Below are 21034 nucleotides of genomic sequence, written 5' to 3' on the forward strand. Positions count from 1 at the left end.
GGAGAATAGATTTTTTTTTAAATAAAAATATCATTGATCAAAGATATCTGAACCTTGTGCCATTAATGTATTTTTGATTGCTGACCTTGAATAAAATACATGTAGTCGCAATAAGAGGTAGTCACACTGGGAGGGGGGGAGAGGGAGTTGCTAGTGTAAAGCCCTCTAGAATAGCATTGAACACTCACATTATTGGGAACCAAAGGAATTGCTTGAAATCCTCTCTGCCATTCTTCCTCGGGGAAACTGTATTTAACCAAAAAAAAAAAAAAAAGACACAAAGCACACATAAGTGCCTCTCATAACGTGAAAGATTTCTGTTTAATTTTGTTTAAGTGTTCTGTGCTATCAGTTGCTGCTTGAATTAAATGAAAAGCAATTTCAGTGGTAAACTGAACCCTTAAATGTAAGAAAAAATTTCCATTTTCTTCTGAGCTATGATCTTAAATTACAGAGCGCCCACTAGAGCAGTTTGAACTAAGGTTGTGTTGGTGTGCTTGTTATAATAAACCCTCTACTTAAGCAGGATTATGACTTGGCCACAACAATACTTTGTAGGAGAAAAGGTGACAAACAAAGTCTTATCTGAGAAAGATTTTTTTTTTTACACATTTCTAAAAAATACTCCTGAAGTTTATACTTTAGTTTAAACTGTTAACATTGTGAAGTATTAAAATGAACAGATTTTGACAGCTGCCTCAGTTGATCACAAATACAATTAGGACTTTTATTTATTCAATAATCCTTGTTATGATGCTCATATTTAAAACAAAACAAAAATTATGTCTGTTATGAACAAACATGTTTGATATTTAACTGAATACCCAATAGTGATTTTTAGTATTCAACGAATAAGTAAAATGACTACAAATATTTACAAAGACAACCCAATTGTACAAAACCCTATATAAATTATTTGTGCAGTGCTTGATATCAGCTTCATATTAAGGCGATAATAAGCAACCTATATACATCACCAACTATTATATCCGAATACAAACCTGTTTAAAGATATGCACTGATTTAAAAAATATAATGTAATACTTGAAGCTGATTGTGACTAGCCACAGCTAATGTAAAATGGCCCCCACCAGTGAATGGCAGCCATTTTAGGTAATCCATTTTGTTTGTTTGTTTGTTTGTTTTCTTTTAGTATTTATACAGCACAAATACCTGAGCTATATTGTTGTGTTGCATATAAAGTGCCATATTTCAATATAATGGATTAATTCACATTGTGCTTTGTAAGAGATTTTCTTGCTTTGAAAACTAATAAAGAAATTAAGAACAAGTATACAAATAGACCAAATTATCCAAATTTTTCCTAATGATGCTTTGCAATTTAGTTGCACCAAGGTGCTCAATGCCTTTTACAAACATGAATGAATTTAGCTTCTCAATGGTTGTGAGAAAAGTATAGTAAATCTTAAATATCCCCATTTCACAGATGAGAAAATTGAGACTCAGTGACTTGTTCAAAATTATGCAGGAAGTTTGTGATAGAGCTGGGCCTAGAATCCTGATCATCTGACTCACAGAACCATCTTTCCATCCCCAAATATGTACCGTATCCCAACGAATTCATAATATACAAGTGTGCATCTACAAGGGGTAGGTGTGCATGCAAAATATTGGAACTGCAGCTAATGACAGCACGCATCTTTTTTGTAGCCTCAGTTTACTAAGTCAGGTTTTAAAATAAGATCTGCTTATATATCTATTGTGTGCTCATCACTGTGGTTTCTAGAGCTATAGAAGATGAAACTAACAAAATGCCATGACATTCGGTTCTCTTCTGCTGCAGTCTGGATAGTGTATGACAGCAGCCACTTTTTTCAGAGCTAAGGAAGCAGTGGGAGGGAAAAGAGAAGGACAAGGAATTCAGGATTTGAATTCTAAAATTCTTGGCTTCTGAGAGTTCTAATCAGAGAAATGACGGGCAAAGATTTGGAGGTTCAGTTTGAATAACCCTCACAGTAATCTTTTTGAATGACAGCTCACATCTTGATGACTGCAGCCTCCTCCTTTCTGACCCGGATAAATGTCATCTTACCCTCCCCCCCTTAAATTCATGCAAAATTTGTTGTGAAGTCTAAATTCTGCAAACGCACTACTTTATCTTCCTTCAAATATCTCCTTAAAACTTACCTGTGTTGTAATGCCTACAAAACGCATGACAATAGCTAGACAACTGGTGTGTTGTGACTTCTTCTTATGTTCATTATAATAATCTTGCTGCTATTTTGTGCTCCCTCATTTCGTTGTATTCACATATTGTTTCTTGTCATATACTTCGTCTCATTGAAAACTCACTGAAGTCAATGTAAAGGCTTCCATTGACTTCAAAAGACTTTAGATAAGGCTCTTAAATTGTAAGCTCTTTGGCATAGGGACCATCTTTTCTTTATGTGTGTAAAGCAACAATGGGGCCCCAGTCCCACTAGCCATGACCATAATACAATAAATACAAATACAAGCAGATAAGAAGTCTGACAACACTTCTGGTTCTTCCAACTTGCAGTTGGGCCAGCAATTACTGTGCTGGGAGGACTTTCTGGCTTATAATGTTCTTCTGACTCTTCCACTTCTGGTCCTGCAGAGCAGATAAAAACTAAGCATTAATTTAAAAATAAGTTAGGAGCTGAACTTTCTCAGTTCCCCACATATTCTTTTGAGTCTTGTTTTGAGCTTTTCAGGCTGAAGTCCGTGTCAGTTCTTATTTTATTTATACTCATTTATCCATCCCGAATTTTAAGGTTTGTCTCTTTTAACTAGGAATGGGCTCAAACCGAAACACTGGTTTAGAAGGCCCCCAAACTTCAAAATCCAAACCCAGAACTGTATTCAGACATGTCCCCTGGTCAATGCACAGAGATTCTAGAAAGACCTGAATCACAACCTGCCTGTTCCAAACAGGGGGTAACCCAGACATAGAAGGTTTCCTTGCCTTACTGGAGAGAAAAAAGGGAAAAGAAAGAACAGCAAATTTAAAAATCACTCCAGGAAGAGTTTGAGAGTCAGTACAAGAGACTATAATGGCTCCAAACCTTTAACATTATTTTAATGCTATATTTAAATATGTATGTGTCATGTAAAATAACTCCCATGCCCTCCTCCCATTTGCTATTATTCACTTCAGCACTGATGCAACAGCCAAATGGTTTACCAGCCTGTGTCGCTAACACTTGCATAATAACTTGAGATCTCACAACCCTTCTATTTATCAAGCAACATTGTTACCAAAAATAACTATCTGCATAACTATGAGGGGAAATGAGGAGGGGGAGAGGAAAAGGGGAGGGGGAGATTTGTCAATATGGTTTGAAACATGCACTAAAGAGCTGGTGTTGAAGCTTTAACATTGTGTAAGTCACTTTTTCTGATGGAGCAATTATCACAACGTGGAGTCAGAAGAAAAAGGGCCATGCAGGCTACTGTACACGCTGCTCCAATCACTTGGCTTGAGGCCAGGACTGCCAGGTTGAAGTAGGGCTTCAGAGCTGTGCCACCAACATGTGTCACTTCATACCAGCGGCAAGCTAAATGGGGGAGGGCTTCAAGGCAAGGTTCCCAATATCAATGTAATAAACCCCATTGAAGCCCTGGCTGTGCTGTATCTTCTCAGCACATGGCTCATGGTTATTAATTCCTTTGCTATTCTCCTATTCTTAATATCATGAATCATGACAGGCTTACTCAGATTTAGTGCAGACAGGTTAATCAAGGAGGAAGGTCACTGTGGTGCATTGTCCACGTACTGTAAAGTGTTTCTCTGTGTGTGTGTGGGGGGGTTGTTTGTTTTGTGTTGTTTTTGTCAAATCCTGAACGTTCCTGGGGGTGGGAGAGCCACAGGAAGGGAGGCAGCAGCTCTTTAGAAAGGCTGCTGCATCTGTGAAGTTTGCAAAATACTATCAGCATTGTTGAACTAATGAATAACAAGAATGCGTTGTCTCTAGCTTTTATGCAGACTGCTCTGAAAAGATTCAAAACTGAGTGGGACCTGCAGTGTTGATCTGCCTATTCCAGGTACAGCTTCAATGATTTTTATCTCAGCTTGGAACACAGAGTGTGTTCTGATACTAATACTGATAAAAGCATAAAGGCTGATGCCATCTGCCATGGCAACTATCAAGATGGCAGCTGCTTTTCATCAGCTTTATCTGAACTTTGCATTAATGGGAATTCAGACACTGTGGGTGCATTTTCAAAAAGGACATAAAAATGATAGCACTCCTCTGAATAGAACCAATTCGTCAAATATCAACCTACTCTTATCTCCTTAATCTTTCTGGTAAGGAAAAAGGAAAAAAAAAATTCTGTGTGTACTCTCTTTAGATCACCTTGTCTCTTTATCAGCCATATCAGTCTCCGATGCCAGTGGCATTCAGAGGCTTCCACTCACACAGGATTAGCAGCAGGGCTGTAACCCTAAGAGGTCTGACTTTGAATCCCAGCACTGGCACTGCTGCTACAAATGGGATTCAAATGTGCAGTCTCTGAGGGCAGTGCGATCAACAAAATAGCATGCTTGTGCTCAGCAACTACCGCAGGTAATAATAGAGGCGTTTTTCAAAAAGAAAAAAAGAAAAAGAAAAAGAGAAAGAAAGAAAGAAAGAAAATTATGTACTAGTAGTAATGCTGAGGGGTTTTTTTTCTCGGCAACAGTTTACAGCAGGTACACCTTCTCCACATTCATTAGCAGTGGTAGAACATGACAATTCACTACAGAAAGGATGCTAATTACATCACCACAAGCTTTGTGTTGCTGGCTACAAAAGCATATAGGTAGTATACATATAAGATGGTAACACACTAATGCATTAGAATGCTGGTACACTTCCACCGATTCCTGTATTATTTTCCAGAAGGTTATTTCCCTGAATTTTTCCCTCTGCTAATTAAATCTTTATTTGATTTATTTTTGCATTAAAGTTAGCATCTGGCTCTCTCCTTCTCTGAATAAATTTTATTGAATTTTAAGTAGATATAGATATATAATGGACATATCTAAATACAATCATATAGAAAAATCATATAGAAAACAATACTATCCATGCACTGGCATCCCAAAATGTACAGAATATATTATTAAAAGTGTTTGTTACTATTGCAGTTTTCTTTTGTAAGGAAGACTGAAATGCTTCAATCACAGTAAAGAGAAAGCCTAGTTAGAGAGAAAAATCAAGAGATAAAGGCTAAGGAATAGAGAAGAAGAAGAAGAAGACCAGAGACTGGATTGTACAAGATGCTGAGTGCTTTCACTGAAGTCAGTGGCAAATGAAGGAGCACTACATCTTCCAGAATCAGGCCCACGTGGGCTGGAACCTCAGCTGGTATAAATCGGCTTAGTTTCATTGAAGTCAATGGGCCATCTCCTCAGCTGGTGTAAACTCAGTGTAGTTATGCTGATTTACACTGAAGATCTGGCTCGGTAGTTCTGAATCTCAATATATAGGAATCTGTTGCCCACATCTCATCTGAAATCATTATAGATGTTATTGGTGGTGGGGCTTGATATGTCCAAGATAAAATATTTTTGCTCTTCCTTAGCATGTGCATTTCAGAATGGCACTGTAAAATTGCCTGACTGTGTTACAAAGACATGGTTGTTGGGGAAGGGCAGGTTATACCTACGACAGAGATGGCTGTTTTCTGCCTTGCCATTTGCCATTTCAAATATGCACTCATTCTGATCTGTCTCTTTGTGTCACCAACCAGACAAAGGAAGGGTTGGGGCAACCTTTATTTTCAATAGGTTAAAGTGTCAGGGGAAAGACCTTTCTGCACTTCAGCAAAGCAATGAAATGTTAGTTAAAATATACACTTTATATGCTATTGAACAAAGGTCAAATACAGCCCTGCTTAGTAGTGGTGGAAAGCTGTCCAGCAGATGGCTGTCTGGAATCCTAAGTAAAATGGGATTGGTGGTCCCAATTCAGTTCCCAGTAGACAGATGTAAAATCAGAACAGAAAACCAAACACAAATTGGTATCCTTGCTGTCTGTCTCAGCAGAAAGACCAAGGGTTGGATGAGTATGGAGGCTGACCTATCGTCTTTTCCCTACAGAGGGTCCTGCCAGGTCAAGGCTGAGACCCATAGGTAGGCAGTGCGTAGAAGTTTTCTCTACCATTGCTCTTGCTCTGCCTGTTGTGTGGCTAGAAGATTTTTGGTCTTCAAGGCTGTTAATCCAACAACATTCACAAGCACAAAAAGTAATTAAAAACACCTTCTTGCATTAGGAAATTATAATGTTTGAGCTGTAAAATGAAAAATAGGAAACAATTGCAGCGGGGGCAAGCTAGGACATAGCTGACACCAAATAGACATTCAGGACACAAGTCTGTATGTGAAACAGCCGATTCACCTCTCCCCTTGCAAGAACATAACATTAATGTTTGATGCTAGTAGCAAAAGTTCAACATTCTCTGGAGTGGGGTGAATGAAAGTGTACAAAGAATGAACACAGTGCTCTGTGCTAGCCACTTATAGAGAAGCTGGGAGGGCACTGATTTTACGATAAAGAAAACAACAGGGAGAGTTCTAAATGCCTATGTTACCAAAAGAGAGGCAATTCCATTCTCTAATGAACCCTATTTCATAATCCTAGCTTCTCATTCTTGATAGCCCTGTGACTTTACTTCTAGGCTCCATTTAAGCCAGTCAGAGTTTTGCCATTGTTTTCCATGGAAAAAGGATTAGGCCTATAGTCAACAAATCAGATCTTCTTAAAAAATGTCAGACATCCATAAACATAAATATTTCAGGCTATCTAATGGACTGGTTTTCACATAAAGGTATTCAGATAAGACACCAAGTCAGAGAAAGATCTGATGGTTGTGGCAGAGAAAACACTAAACCAACAGTTAAACAAGCAAACAAAATTGTTAGTTGTACAAATAGAGCTGTTGAACAAAGGTCAAAGAAAATTATCCTACTGCTGCATAAGAAGCTGATTAGGAGACTGCATATGGAATACTATGCAGAGTATTGGTCATGTTAATATGAAAAAGATATTATAGAAATTGAGAAAGTACAACAGCGGGCAACCAGCATTACACAAGGACTCATAAATCTTAATTATTTTTAAATGTTTGAAATATATGTTCCCTGCTCTTTGGGGAGAGGAGATTAAAAGGGACTAAAACAAAATTCAAAAGGGAACAGAGCAGAGGGAAGTTACAAAGGCCTCGTATCAGATGGAAAATCATGTCAGATGGAAAAATTAAGCCAAGGATAAACTGGCTGTTAAAAGAATTAGGGTGAAACTCTGGCGCTTATTGAAGTTAATGGGAGTTTTACCACTGACTTCCATGGAGCCTGGATTTCATTCTTTGAGTGAAATGTCTTTATAAAGAGAATAGTGAATTTAGATGGTATATACTAAATTAAGAGGAGCTACAGAATCTCCATCGATTAGAAACTTAATTATATAAATATTTGGAAGGTAAAAATAATAGAAGGGAATAACCCTGTAAAGTCAAACATAGATGGACATTCTGGGCAAGCTCCTCAGTGGATATCAAATGGTACCGAAGTGAAGCTACTGGTTTACCTGTCCTAAAATGTAATGCTATATAAATGAAACCCCAACATAGACATTAAAATAGTATACCCACAAACCCCCACCAGCTGCTGCAGTATCATTAATGCAGCCTCCTTGGGCCAGATTTTCAAAGGATTTTTGTTGCCTTATAGATGCAGATAGATGCCTAATGCGATTTTTAAGAGCACATAAGTGTAACTTTCAATGTAACTTTGTTTAGGCATTTTGGAAAATTCCATTAGGTGCCTATCCGCATCTTTATGTGCCTAAATTCCTTTGAAAATCTGGCCCAATGAGCCTAAGCAGCTCACCTGATATATAGAATCCCTACTGAGGTGCTCCTTAGGGGAGCAATGCCTGCTACAATACCTAAGCACAATGGGATGGATCCATACATTAACTTATATTTTTCAATCTTTTATGGTTAAAGTTAGAGACTTTGTTATCTCAAAACATTTTTTGTTGGTCAGATCCTGTTCACCTTTTGTGTGATGTTCTGCTTATTAAGGCAGAGAGAGCTTGTGTTTGAGTCTTATATTTTTTTTATTTAAACAGTATATAACTCGAACTCTAGAAAAACCAGAGCCTGGTAGACTGTGGCTGGCAGCTCCTTGCTATCCAGAGCCCTGCCTTCCAAAATGTAGGATGACCGTTGGCCAATCTGGTCACATCCCGACACAACAATGGCAAGCTACGCCACACATCATGTAAGCAGTCTCATTCCAATTCAATGGGACTATTTGCATAAGTAAGGCAAGTAGGATAAAGATCTGCATATGTATATTATTAATAGTGGTAAAAATCTGACGTCTGGCATTGAAATTATTTTGACATGTTACTATTGCATTGTAACTGTGTCACCAACATGGCAAGAGGGTTCTGCCTTTCTTGCGCTTCAATTAGTCTGCAGTTATAATGGTCTGGTAATGGGGTCTCCATAGAGTTACACTTAAATTGCTTTCCCCATCCTCATCTTACATTGTAATGGCATTGGAACAGGGTCTTCATAGACATGCCTTGCAGTCATCATTCATCATCGTGAAACTGGTGTTCTGCTAAATAAACTTTCCATGACTTCTTAAATGATGAACTCATCATTCAAGTGAACAGAAAGTTGAAAAACAGGGTGAAAAGGAAGCTTGAAAGATGTTTTGTAACTGCAGATATTGTCATTGTTAGGAAACCTTTTTGGTCCATTTTAAGGATTAAAGACTTAAGCCAGGAGCTTTTCCTCAGGGAAAATTCCCAAGCATTGTATATATTATATTTGATTTAAATTAAATATTTTAATAAAATTATATCTTAAAGCTTATTTTAGAGCTTAAGGAAAAGGATCCAAATGTGAATATCTATATATTTACTACTGATTAACTACATTACTTAATAGATCCATACCAGCCCTAAATCCACTCCAAAACATAATTGTAATAGTACAGATGAGTGAACTGATATGGCCAAGTATGTCAAATTGTGTAATGGTTTTGTAAGATGGATAGACTTCTATTTGGAATTATGTTGATCCTGGCAAACTTTTTCACTACTTGCCAGATTCCACAGCTCTCCAAACAAATTTACTGAGCCATCTGGCCCTTGGGTTTACTTAATCAGCTGTGCTTTATCAGGAAAGAGTATGTGCCTGGTTTTGGCCTCAAGAGAACTGGTCTGACAATGGTGGAATTCCATTGTTTTCAGTGGGTCTACTCCTCATCTACAGTGGTGTAAATCCAAAGAGAATCAGGCTCTGTGACTCTGAGACTTGGGGTTGCTACTACAAATAGGATTCAAATTCTCAGCCTAACTCCTGCATAAATACTTCTCAACTCAGAATGCAAACATCTGTGACCTAACACTGGGTTGCCATGGAAAGGATTGTAATGGTATAAAGCTGGATAGAATAATGGGCAAAAGAAATATAGTGAGTTTTTCTGTTTAAACCAAGTTTATTGAAATTCCACATCAGGCTCACAAACGATACTTCAGGGATAGTGCCTGTGTCACCACATGGAATGTATTGTGCTGCAGAGTAGAAGATCGTAACTGTGAGACTAGACTAGCTTTTCTCAGCCAGATAATTGGTTAAGGCTATGGATTTTTTTTTAATTATCATATGACTAGTGGGCCTGATTCTCAACTGCTTTACACCTTGTACACTTATTACCCCTGTGCAATGTGAGTGTGCAACATGGGGGGGGTCATACACCACCATTCTGATTTGTTAGCAATTTCTACCCACTTCACATGCATGTAAATGAATGACACCAGATGCAAAACTGTGGAGAATCAGACCCAGTAACTTTTGACAGCTCCCAGGATACTAAATGTAAGAAAGAGAAAGAAAGAGGTGGGTGGTAATTTAGCAGGCTAGCAGCAACAAGAAAGAAAGAAAGAAAGAAAGAAAGAAAGAAAGAAAGAAGACACTATTTCCATAGGTATTTAATCACACAACCCAGTGCTTGATGATACTACAGTATCTGACAGGCCAAAAGCAGAAACAGTTCCTTTTTGGTATTCCTGGAGGAGATGGCATAGTGAGCCATGACTCACCACCTGCCCGACATGAAAACTACCACAGCTTACAGCAAGCTTTGAAAGAGATGTGCACTTGTATCTCCAGGTCACAAATGTTTCCTGCCTCATTAACATAAAGATTCTATAGCAGAAAAAAAATTGCCTATTTTCTTAGGATATTGCAAAAATAATTGAACAATCAAAAGGTCTTTCACCTGTTACAATCTACATACAGAGAAACTTAAAGTATTTTTTTTTTAGTCAAAGTGATCATGCTGGGACTAGAATTTAAGATACAGATTGATTGATCTCTTTAATCTAATATTTGTTCATGGGGAGGCTGCTTTCTTTATTGTGGTGACACCTGCTAGTGTCGTTAAAGTTAGAGGCTTACTGTATTTCTATTATAAATGCTGGTTTGGGGATTTAATATCTCAGCAGATTTGCATTGCTTTGGGTTAAAAACTGGCCTGGAAGTCGTCAAGCCAAAGGCACACACATTTAAAAAGAATCTGTTCATCTGATTGCTTTTAAAAAGAGAGAGTTACTAAAATAGTGAGGGAATAGATAGAACATGGATTTCAGTGAAGCATCTGATAGTGTCTCACAAAATCCTACTCCCAACATGAATTAAAATCAGCCTGAATATGAACATACCGTCGTCACCTGTACTGGAAATGTGCTGAAGAACCATATACTGATGTAATGATAAAAAAAAAAACTATGTGAAAGGCCTTGCAGTCCATAAAGACTGCTCTGCACCAGATGCCCAACGTAAAGCCAGCAAATCTGGCCACTCCTGGATTCACCCTGCATGGAGGAATTTTCCAATAGCATAGGTTGCTGTGGCAGCTCCTGACTCATACTCGTCTACCTGTTGGTGCAGGGTACAAGGCTAAAGCATCTCTGTGCTCCAGCAATCCTAAATTTCTGAGCCAGTGTAAATCAGTGCAATCCTGAGGCTGTTCTAATCTCTGCCAGGGACAGGTCCAGCAACTGAGTGGCCCTAGTATCATGAGAGTGATGTAAAGGCTGTCTGAAGTCAGCTATTGCCATCTTTCTGAGTTGAGCTAAGCACACGTTGGCTGCAGCTGAGAATCTGGGCCAACTGTATCAAGCAGGGGGAAGATAACTAATGTGATACTGTAAGGATCAGTTTAAGGTCCATTGAATATCTTCACTAGCGATCTAGAAAAGGAAGTAAACAGCATGCTACTGAAACTTGCAGATGATTCTAAATTAGGAGGAGCTTAACATCAGTACATCGGTACTGTTAACATCAGTCAGTACACAGAAATAATACAAAGGGATCCAGAGAGATTAGTAAAATGAGCAGAAAATTACAAAAGAGGTCTAACTTGGAATAATGCAAGCAAACAAACCTGCGGAAAAGCATATTTGGTGCTAAGGAGAAACTTAGAAAGCAGACAATCCTGAAAGAGTTTGCAAAACAATATTCATTTCATTTATTCACATTTATAACTCCCTTCTCAGACTCTGTAAACTATGTAAAAATGGTGTCCATTCTAGGATTACACTTGAATCTGTAAACAACAAAAAAGACTGTAAGCTGACTTGGGCAGAGACTGTTTTCTTTTATATTGGTTTGTACAGTGCCTACCACAAGGGAGCCGTGATACTTGACTACTGTTCCTAGGCACCACCAAAATAGAAATAATAAACAATAACAAGAAGTCCATTTGGGTGCTCTGTAGAATGAGAAATAATGGTGTCAGCAATACCTATCTATCTGACTGGCTGAATAGCCTTAGATGCTTTGCCTAAGCATGAAAGCCATCGATACTGCAAGCCTGGATGCTATAAAAAAAACCCCTAAGATTTAAACTGTTTCTTTTTTGGTTTTCTATTTTCTTTTTTTTTCTTTTTTTTTTTAATTTAAACACTGTAAGTTCCCCTTCCTCCACAAGTCAGTCCTCGCAGCTGCACCCACACCCATTCCCAGCTTCAGTTCTTGTACTCTTATTCCATTTCCTTGCAATATACAACGCCCTCTTTTCATAGAGATTAGCAGTCCTCAGAGGTGATGATATGAAACATGGTAAGCAAATTCAAGAAATGTTTTTAAAAGCGCTGCATCTAAATTGTGCCTGCAAATTATTTGTGCTTTGTGAAAAGGCATGGTCCTCATCCCACTCTCACATCTAGAATGTACACTCACGCGCACCATACACACACAGAGAAACCTATGTGCAAACACAGACACATAGTGCTAGTGTCCAAAACTCATTTGCTTCCTAGGATTTTCCTTTATTCTTAACTTAAACACTGCAAATATGCTGAGCTTCTCCTTGAGTTGGATATTTCTAGGGATTGTTCTTACAAGACTTCTTTTTCTGACATCTATCCCCTCTCTTGCCTTAGAAACTGACCAGCTTTTACCTTTCTGAACTGAATCTAATGAGATCCACCTGATCTTGCTGCCAAGTTGAGTCAGCAGAATAGCTCTGCACTGCATCACCAAAGAGGACCCTAGAACCTGACATGCTGTTACAAGTGCATGTGCAAACAGGTTATTGTGTATGCAAAACACAGAGTGTGTGTAAATCAGGTGTCAATTTTTTTAAAAACAGATTAACTCTTCTTGATCATATCTACAAGAGAAAGCAGTTATTTATTTGTAGGGGGAGGTAAAAACAGGAAACTACTTCTCTCTAAACTATTTGTTCCCTACCTCTAAATGTTCAATAACCTCCCGAACAGGGGATGTATTTTTTCTTCATTATGCTTATTTTTCTGTAATTTATATTCTTATTGACTTTATTATATTTTTACACATTATTTACCTCGATCGCCCTCTTCAAACTCTTTGTACAGCTTCTACCTTTCTAGGAATTTCACCAATTTATCACTGGGAGCATGGCTATTTTTTAATCACTATCCATACTGTAGTAAATATAAATGACAAAAATCATCAAACATATGTTGCCTAAGTTGTATAAATATGCATATATGTTAAAGATGTGGTAGCAGGCAGGTGCACAGGAAATCTGCATAAAGTTAACAGCTACTGCAGCAATAATAAACTGATGTCACCCTTTCAAATGCTAGTCAGGATTTTGCAAACATTAGCCATCACCATGTGCTTTGAGCAGTGGCACTAATACTGATATCATGAAGCTGGCAACCTTTTCCCCCTCCTTCCCCTCCCTGTAACAAAGAAACGGAGTGAGTTCATTAAAGTATAAATGCCATTTTCATCTTGTAACATTAACCGTGTTGTCTGTATCCCAAAGGTACTGAGCCAGTCAAAGCAAACAGCTGTGCCACCTACTTGCAACAGTTGTACGCCCACCACAAAGCACCAGTAGGAGGAGCAGGTTAAAGAGAACCGTAAAGCTGATAGTATACCTCACTTAGCAGTTTACTCATTAGCTCGAGGGAAATTTCATCCCTTTAGAGACTATGCACAGTATGTAGAGCTCGTAGCACTGAGTATTCTTTAGCAACTCATCTCCTATAAACTATCTACTGCATTTTTATGTTCCACAATCACATACACCAAAACAGTGTTTAGCAAATTAACATCAAGCTAAATAAAAGGCATATCAACCAACTTAGCAGGCAGCTTTAGATGCTACTGTACAAAGGGTGTTGTGTGATCCTTAGGCTAAGTTAGTTATATTTTCCTCACATTCTCATTATTCGGTTTTGGAATAATTGGGGACAAGTTTAACAATAACATTAATTTATTTTCACAGGTTTTAGCAGTAACCTTGATTCCTGAATCACGTGTAAATGGAGGAATAAGGCAAGCGGGAGGAGAGAGGACAGGCATTGATTCAGCATGTCCCCTGGAGTAGCCGCCCCAGACCACAAGCTAGAGCTGGCATATCACAACCATCCGTTCCTAGAGTGACTCCTGGGGTACAGTGACTCTGCCAGGCTTGGAGAAGTGCAAATTACATATCAATGAGCAGTGTGCATGTGTGTGTGTAAGTTCAGCCCATGATTTGCAAATTTCCACAGGCAGACAAAGCGTGCTTTGTTTTCATTCTATGAGAGGTGATGAATATAAGTCTCTCTCCTGTTTCAGACTCAGCTTTCTAGTCCCTCATGTGCCTATGCTGCAATTAAACACCCAAGTCTGGCCTGTGTCAGCTGACTCGGGCTCGCAGGGCTGGGGTTGCTGGGCTATAAAACTGCAATGTAAATGTCTGTCCTTGGGCTGGAGCCCAGGCTCTAGAAACCTCCCTCTTGGTAGGGTCTCAGAGCCCAGGCTTCAGTCCGAGCCCAGACATCCACACTGCAGTTTTAGAGCCCCCCGATGCCCAAGCCCCACAAGCCTGAGTCAGCTGACATGGTCCAGACGGGAGTGTTTAATTGCAGTTTTCAGAGTAGCAGCCGTGTTAGTCTGTATTCGCAAAAAGAAAAGGAGTACTTGTGGCACCTTAGAGACTAACCAATTTATCTGAGCATAAGCTTTCGTGAGCTACAGCTCACTTCATCGGATGCATAAAGTGGAAAATGCAGTGAGGATGTTTTATACACACAGAGCATGAAAAAATGGGTGTTTATCACTTCAAAAGGTTTTCTCTCCCCCCACCCCACTCTCCTGCTGATAATAGCTTATCTAAAGTGATCACTCTCCTTACAATGTGTATGATAATCAAGGTGGGCAGTGTAGACATACCCTTGTGTAGTCCTGTAGAAGCAGGAAGTGTATGCTAGCCAATGTGAAAGGTGAGTCAAGTACTGTATCAGGGTGAAAAGAAATCAGATAAATGACATGCATACACACACACACACACACATACACACACACACACACAATGCAGTGATGTTTGCTTACCCCATAATTTTGTTTTGGTAAGTCTTATGTGATCTAAAAGCAATAGCCCTACACTCAGCTTCTCATAAAGTATTACATAGAAATAAGATTCCCTAACACCATTAACATCCATGGCACAAATACAACTCCTGCAGCTCTCCTAAGTGATGTTTACTTGGGGACAATATCTGCATATCAATGGATGTTTAGGCCCTGTTATCCTGATCCTCTGATAGAATAACAGGAACCACACAATTAGTATTGAGTGTTCATTTTAAAAAAGAAAACACTTTTAACTCCAGCATGATTAGTTGTGAGTTTCTTCCTGCCTGTTCAATATAATTAACTAGGGCTTTATCTTACCATTATCCTTGTATGCATTAGGGACTCAGGCTAGGAACTTCCTCCTCCCAGGACTCTAATATACTCTTATCTTTTTGTACTAATTGAGTTATCTCAGACTGTCACATAGGCAGCAGCTGAAGGAAAGACGGAGCAAGAGAACCAAAATCATGCTTGTGGATTATTTGAATTCAAAGAACTTTAGTTGGGTAAGTATTTGATCACCCACTAGAACACTTGCATTATTCTAGTTTCCTGACCTTTTAGAAGATGGTTAGGGGAATCCGACTGCTTAGCTCAACCCCACTATCCTACTGTCTCCAAATTCCTATTACTTTAGAACTGGTTATTTCACTCTCCCTCAGTAGCACTTTTCCTTTTCCAGGAATTCAATTTCAGTAAACTTTATTGGCATGCCAGCCTACACAAGTGTTGCCAAAGTTAATCCATTAAGAATCTGCGTATTGGACATGTTTATCAATAGTAACGAGATAAATAGGTTCTGTGCAATGTTTCCATTTTGCAGTACTGTCCATTTCTGATTTGGCTAAAGGATGGTGCTTCCTGTGAGGTTGTTTCTGCTGTTACTTTCTTTTCTCCTAAAATTCTATTGAATTCTCATTTCTCACTATTTAGGAAACTATTTGCCCCAAAAAAGACAGTTCTGCATAGCAATTGTACTTGTGCACTTGGCACTAAATTTAGAAGCATTACTGCTGAACTCAATAAAAAGTTAAAAGCTCAGTAGGTCAAAAAGTAGATAAGTTGTGGGGTCAGTGACATATTCTTGCCAGAAATGATAGTGCTGGCAGAATGTGATTATAGACCATGTAATGCACCTAACTAAATAGTTACCTTTAATTTAGCAATACGTGCTGTACATTCTTATTTTCCATGACCCTTTGGAGTGAGACCTTGTTTCTTCAAAGAATCTGTCTTGGTTTGGTATGTTATCACTATAATACCACATTAAGATGATGGCAAGGGCTTGTAAAACTGTCAAAAGCCAAGAAATTCAAAAGGGTAAAATATCTCAAGCATCTCAAACATCTCATTGTGACATGTTATCCCCAACTCGTTAGTGATTCCCAGATGGACTGATTACTGTACATGTCGTTTAAAAACACAAATCATTGACCTGGGTGACTAGTTATGAACTATGCCATATGTCTCTACTGGGGCAGCTTTTTTTAAAAAAATGATAAACTATATAAAAGATATTAAAGGGTTCAAAGGATCAATGTATAGCTACTGGGTATGAATGCGAGCATGTCTATGTGAATTAGGAACGTATAACAACAGTTCTTAGAAAATACCTTGAAAATAAGTTAAAGGTTTTGGGATTTGTCCTTTTCGCAAAAACCAAATCCATTTAACCTACATTTTGGTCTAATAATAATAATATATTTTCAAAATTCATTTTGTTTAAAAGAGCATAGGCTATTTTTAAATTAAATGAGTGGAACAGACTGAATCAATAAAGTTCTGTGGGTCAAACTTTCAAAAGCCTCTGAGAGACTCAAGTGATTTTATCTTAAGTGCTTTTGAAAAATGTACCCTGTATTTTCTGTTAAAGTGGTTATCCTGACTATGTATTATATTGACAGGTTTCAGAGTAGCAGATGTGTTAGTCTGTATCCGCAAAAAGAAAAGGAGTACTTGTGGCACCTTAGAGACTAACAAATTTATTTGAGCATGAGCTTAAGTGAGCTGTAGCTCACTTCATCGGATGCATTGAGCTGTAGCTCACGAAAGCTTATGCTCAAATAAATTTGTTAGTCTCTAAGGTGCCACAAGTACTCCTTTTCTTTTTATGTATTATATTGTGACCTTAGGCACAGTTCTGAGCAAAGGTGAATAAACTGCACCACACCAGAAGTAGCCTCAGGAGGCATTGTGACACCCTGCTATCTACTGGAATTCACAGCCCCGAGTTAGGTGCCCAGACTCCCCCATACAATGCATGGGGAGAGTTAAGAAAAGGATTCACCAAAGCCAGCAAGCTGAGCAAAGAGCTGCCTAAACTAGTCAAAAGTGAAATGTATATGAAAGAGATGTGGTTGAGGGCAAAGATCTTCAAAGGTACTTAGGCAAAAAAATCTACCACCCGTACATATAAATAGCCATTTTAAATGTTCATCTTTAAAAAATAAAGGATTGATTTTCTTTACACTTGGCATCATTTTTAAGTTATAATGAGATCTACAGAACAGGCCAATTTAGAGTCTTTAGCTTCAGCTCTTAATAAGTACCTGAATCTAAAATATCTAGTTGGAACACACACAAAAAAGTGTATTTTGATGCTTATATAATTTAATAATGAATTAACTAATTATGAACAAACTTTCCAAAAAATATTTACCATTGGGCTGAGATCAAGAAAGTAGAATATGAGGCCAAAAGGTATGTCTTAAAAGGTTTGAACAACTGATTAGTAGAGGGGTATAGAATAGAAGCCAAAACAGAACTAAAATGATGTCTGCACTAGCCATATCAACTATACTAGGGCAGATGATGATTATGACTGATTTTCAACTTTCCTAATTAGATGTAGAAATAATAAATGTGTTAGTACCAATTTTTTTTTAAAAAAATAAAAGATAAAAAAATAGAAAACAAAAATATATGCCGTTGGAATCAATATAAATAAAATGGGCTGGCTTTGTAGAATCATACTTTTCTCACCAGACCATGGAAACAGAGAATGTTCATTGGAGATTTATTTCAGGCTTCATTGTTTAATTCAAAGATATACATCCCTATGTTTTCTCTAGAGCTGATAGAAATTTTTCCATCAAAATGTTTTTTCAGTAGAAAATGGCTTTTCAAAGGCATGGAATTTTTCACAAACTATTTTTATGGGGAAAAAAAAACCCAAAATATTTATTTTCTATTTTGGCAACAAAACTCCATATTTTTTCTAGTGTAAATTGTTTTTTTAGCTGAACTATTTCAAGTTTTGATTACTGAAAATAACAAAAAAGGAGGGGAGAGGTTCAGTTCTTCAAAAAAATACTCTGAATATTTTGATGAAAATTTTTGACAAAACAAAACAAAATTCATATTCAGCAAAATTTGCTAGCTCTATTTTTTTGTGACCTCTCTATCTGGCAGCTCATTCCACTTTTGCAGCAAAACTGTGCTCCAGAATCTAATCTTTAGTTTAAAACGAAAAATAAAATGTTCTAGCCTTTGTGGTTGCAATAACAAACCTACCAAACATGAATTGAATGTAAACCAATGCAGTGTTGTCTTTCTGAGGCCCTGTCTACACTTGCGATAGGGAAAGGCTCCCTGCGGTGGGGAAAGGTATTAGCAGTGCAGAGCTGCCAGAGCCTTTCCCCGCTGCCAGAGCCTTTCACTGTGGCAGGGAAAGGCTCTCGCAGTGGGACACCACACTGCTTGGACTTGTAGAGAACCATAGAGGGTATATTCCCTAAGGTTTTGGCGTATCTATACACTTCTCACCTTAGCAGTGCCTCACCATCTGCCCTGTTATTTATACCCATGCAAGCTGGGCATGCAGTGTCTGTACTCTACACACTGCCATAACTGTAGACATACCTTGACAGACAACTTGAAACAATAACTGCACACAACTTAAAACAATAATTTTAAGTGAAAGACTCATCCCCTACAGCCATGTAAGTTCCCAGGGAGATAAACAGATGAGTTCTACTGTGCAGGAAAAGGGTCTGGATTCCAAGGGTCTGTGCAGGATGAGCACAACAACTGGACAGCCCAGCACTCAACTCCATGGGAGCTCCCTGTGCAGTAACTAACTGATGGGGATGGGCAAGATATGGAAGGCTTAAGTATAGGGGGTGTCAAGTTTCCTTCCCCACTCTGAACTCTAGGGTACAGATGTGGGGACCTGCATGAAAGACTCCCTAAGCTTATTCTTACCAGCTTAGGTTAAAAACTTCCCCAAGGTACAAACTTTGCCTTGTCCTTGAACAGTATGCTGCCACCACTAAGCGGTTTAAATAAAGAACAGGGAAAGAGACCACTTGGAGATGTCTTCCCCCAAAATATCCCCCCAAGCCCTACACCCCTTTTCCTGGGAAGGCTGGATAATAATCCTCACCAACTGGTACAGGTGAACACAGACCCAAACCCGTGGATCTTAAGAACAATGAAAAATCAATCAGGTTCTTAAAAGAAGAATTTTAATTAAAGAAAAGGTAAAAGAATCACCTCTGTAAAATCAGGATGGTAAATGCCTTACAGGTAATCAGATTCATAACAAAGAGAATCCCTCTAGGCAAAACCTTAAGTTACAAAAAGACACAAAAACAGGAATATACATTCCCTCCAGCACAGCTAATTTTACAAGCCATTAAACAAAAGAAAATCTCAGCATTTTCTAGCTAGATTACTTACTAACTTTACAGGAGTTGTAAGGCTTACATTCCTGATCTGTTCCCGGCAAAAGCATCATACAGACAGACACCTTCCAGACCCCCTCCTTTGTTTCACCCCCCTCCAGATTTGAAAGAATCTTGTTCCCTCATTGGCCATTTTGGGTCAGGTGCCAGCGGGGTTAGCTTAGCTTCTTAACCTTTCACAGGTGAAAGGATTTTGCCTCTGGCCAGGAGGGATTTTATCGCACTGTATACAAAAAGGTGGTTACCCTTTCCTTTATATTTATAACAGGGGGCAGATCCACAGCATGGCTGGAGTGCCCTGCAGCTCCCTCAGGCTTTTCTAACTTACATTGGAGTATTGGAAGGCCCCTGTATTGTGCCCCTATCCCAAACAGTAGGAACAGTGTAACTGAGAATCAGATCACATGTGTCACTGTGTTAGATGGAATGGTGGATAATGGAGCCATATTGGGGCATCTGATGCCTGGCAAGTGGTGGTGAGGCAAGGAACTAGGAGTTTAAGATTCCCAAAATATTTCCAGTCACCCATTCCTTACCCTCTAAGATTTTAGTAGGTGTGTCACATTGCTCGGGCCAGAACCCTCAAATGAATCTGAAATGCCTCCTGCCCCCGCCCAGCTGCTCACTCTCGAGTTGCCATCCCCTCTAACTTTGCACAAGCAACTTCTGCAATTATGCCTTGTCAAATACAAAATTCTGCAGCACTGTGAATACTGTGGGCCATTGAAATTAATGGAGCTAGGCAATTTACAGATCTGGCCCTGTAAATTTAGAGAGAATGTCAACTAAAAACATTCCAACACTGAGGTCTGCATTGAATTTAATACCAAAATAAATAATGCTGTTGATAGGATTCCTTTTAATATAGGAGGCCCAATTTGTTGGATCTGTCAGGCTAAGTTTCCTGATCCTGGGGCTGGCCAAGGGCTGGTTTAGTCCCAAGCACAATTTAGAGCAGCCTGTTTTTGCCTGGCCACACTTAGGCTCAAGCATGACAGTTCTATATCAGCTAGAGATTGCCCTCCTCCCCTCCCCAACACACATGCTGAATCTACCGGAGGTCAGTTAAGCCAGTTTCATGGCTCTTTTGTGTTTCCATAGCACAATTCCTCCCAGCACCCCTCCTGCATAGCTCCATACTTCTTACTAACAGCACTATCTAACTCCAAGACAGTACAGCTAAATTAGAATTTGTTAAATGAGAGGGATCAAGTAGCCACAATTAACTACTATGGACATGATCTGGAAATAAGGAAAACCAGCATTGCTTTAAAAATAACAAAAGGCTTAATGTTCTACAGGGACATGCTTGAATGAAATGCGAGAGGGACTTAGACAAGTGGACTAGCACCAAATAATAAAGTACCAATTTAAGAAAAATGCATCAGCCAAGATTACAGCAAATTATATACTCCTGTACCCAAGCAGCATTCACACTCTTGAATTAGAGATATGCACACTTA

This window comes from Lepidochelys olivacea (assembly GCF_965140295.1).
Source record: "Lepidochelys olivacea isolate rLepOli2 genome assembly, chromosome: 2".
Lineage (NCBI taxonomy): Eukaryota > Metazoa > Chordata > Testudines > Cheloniidae > Lepidochelys > Lepidochelys olivacea.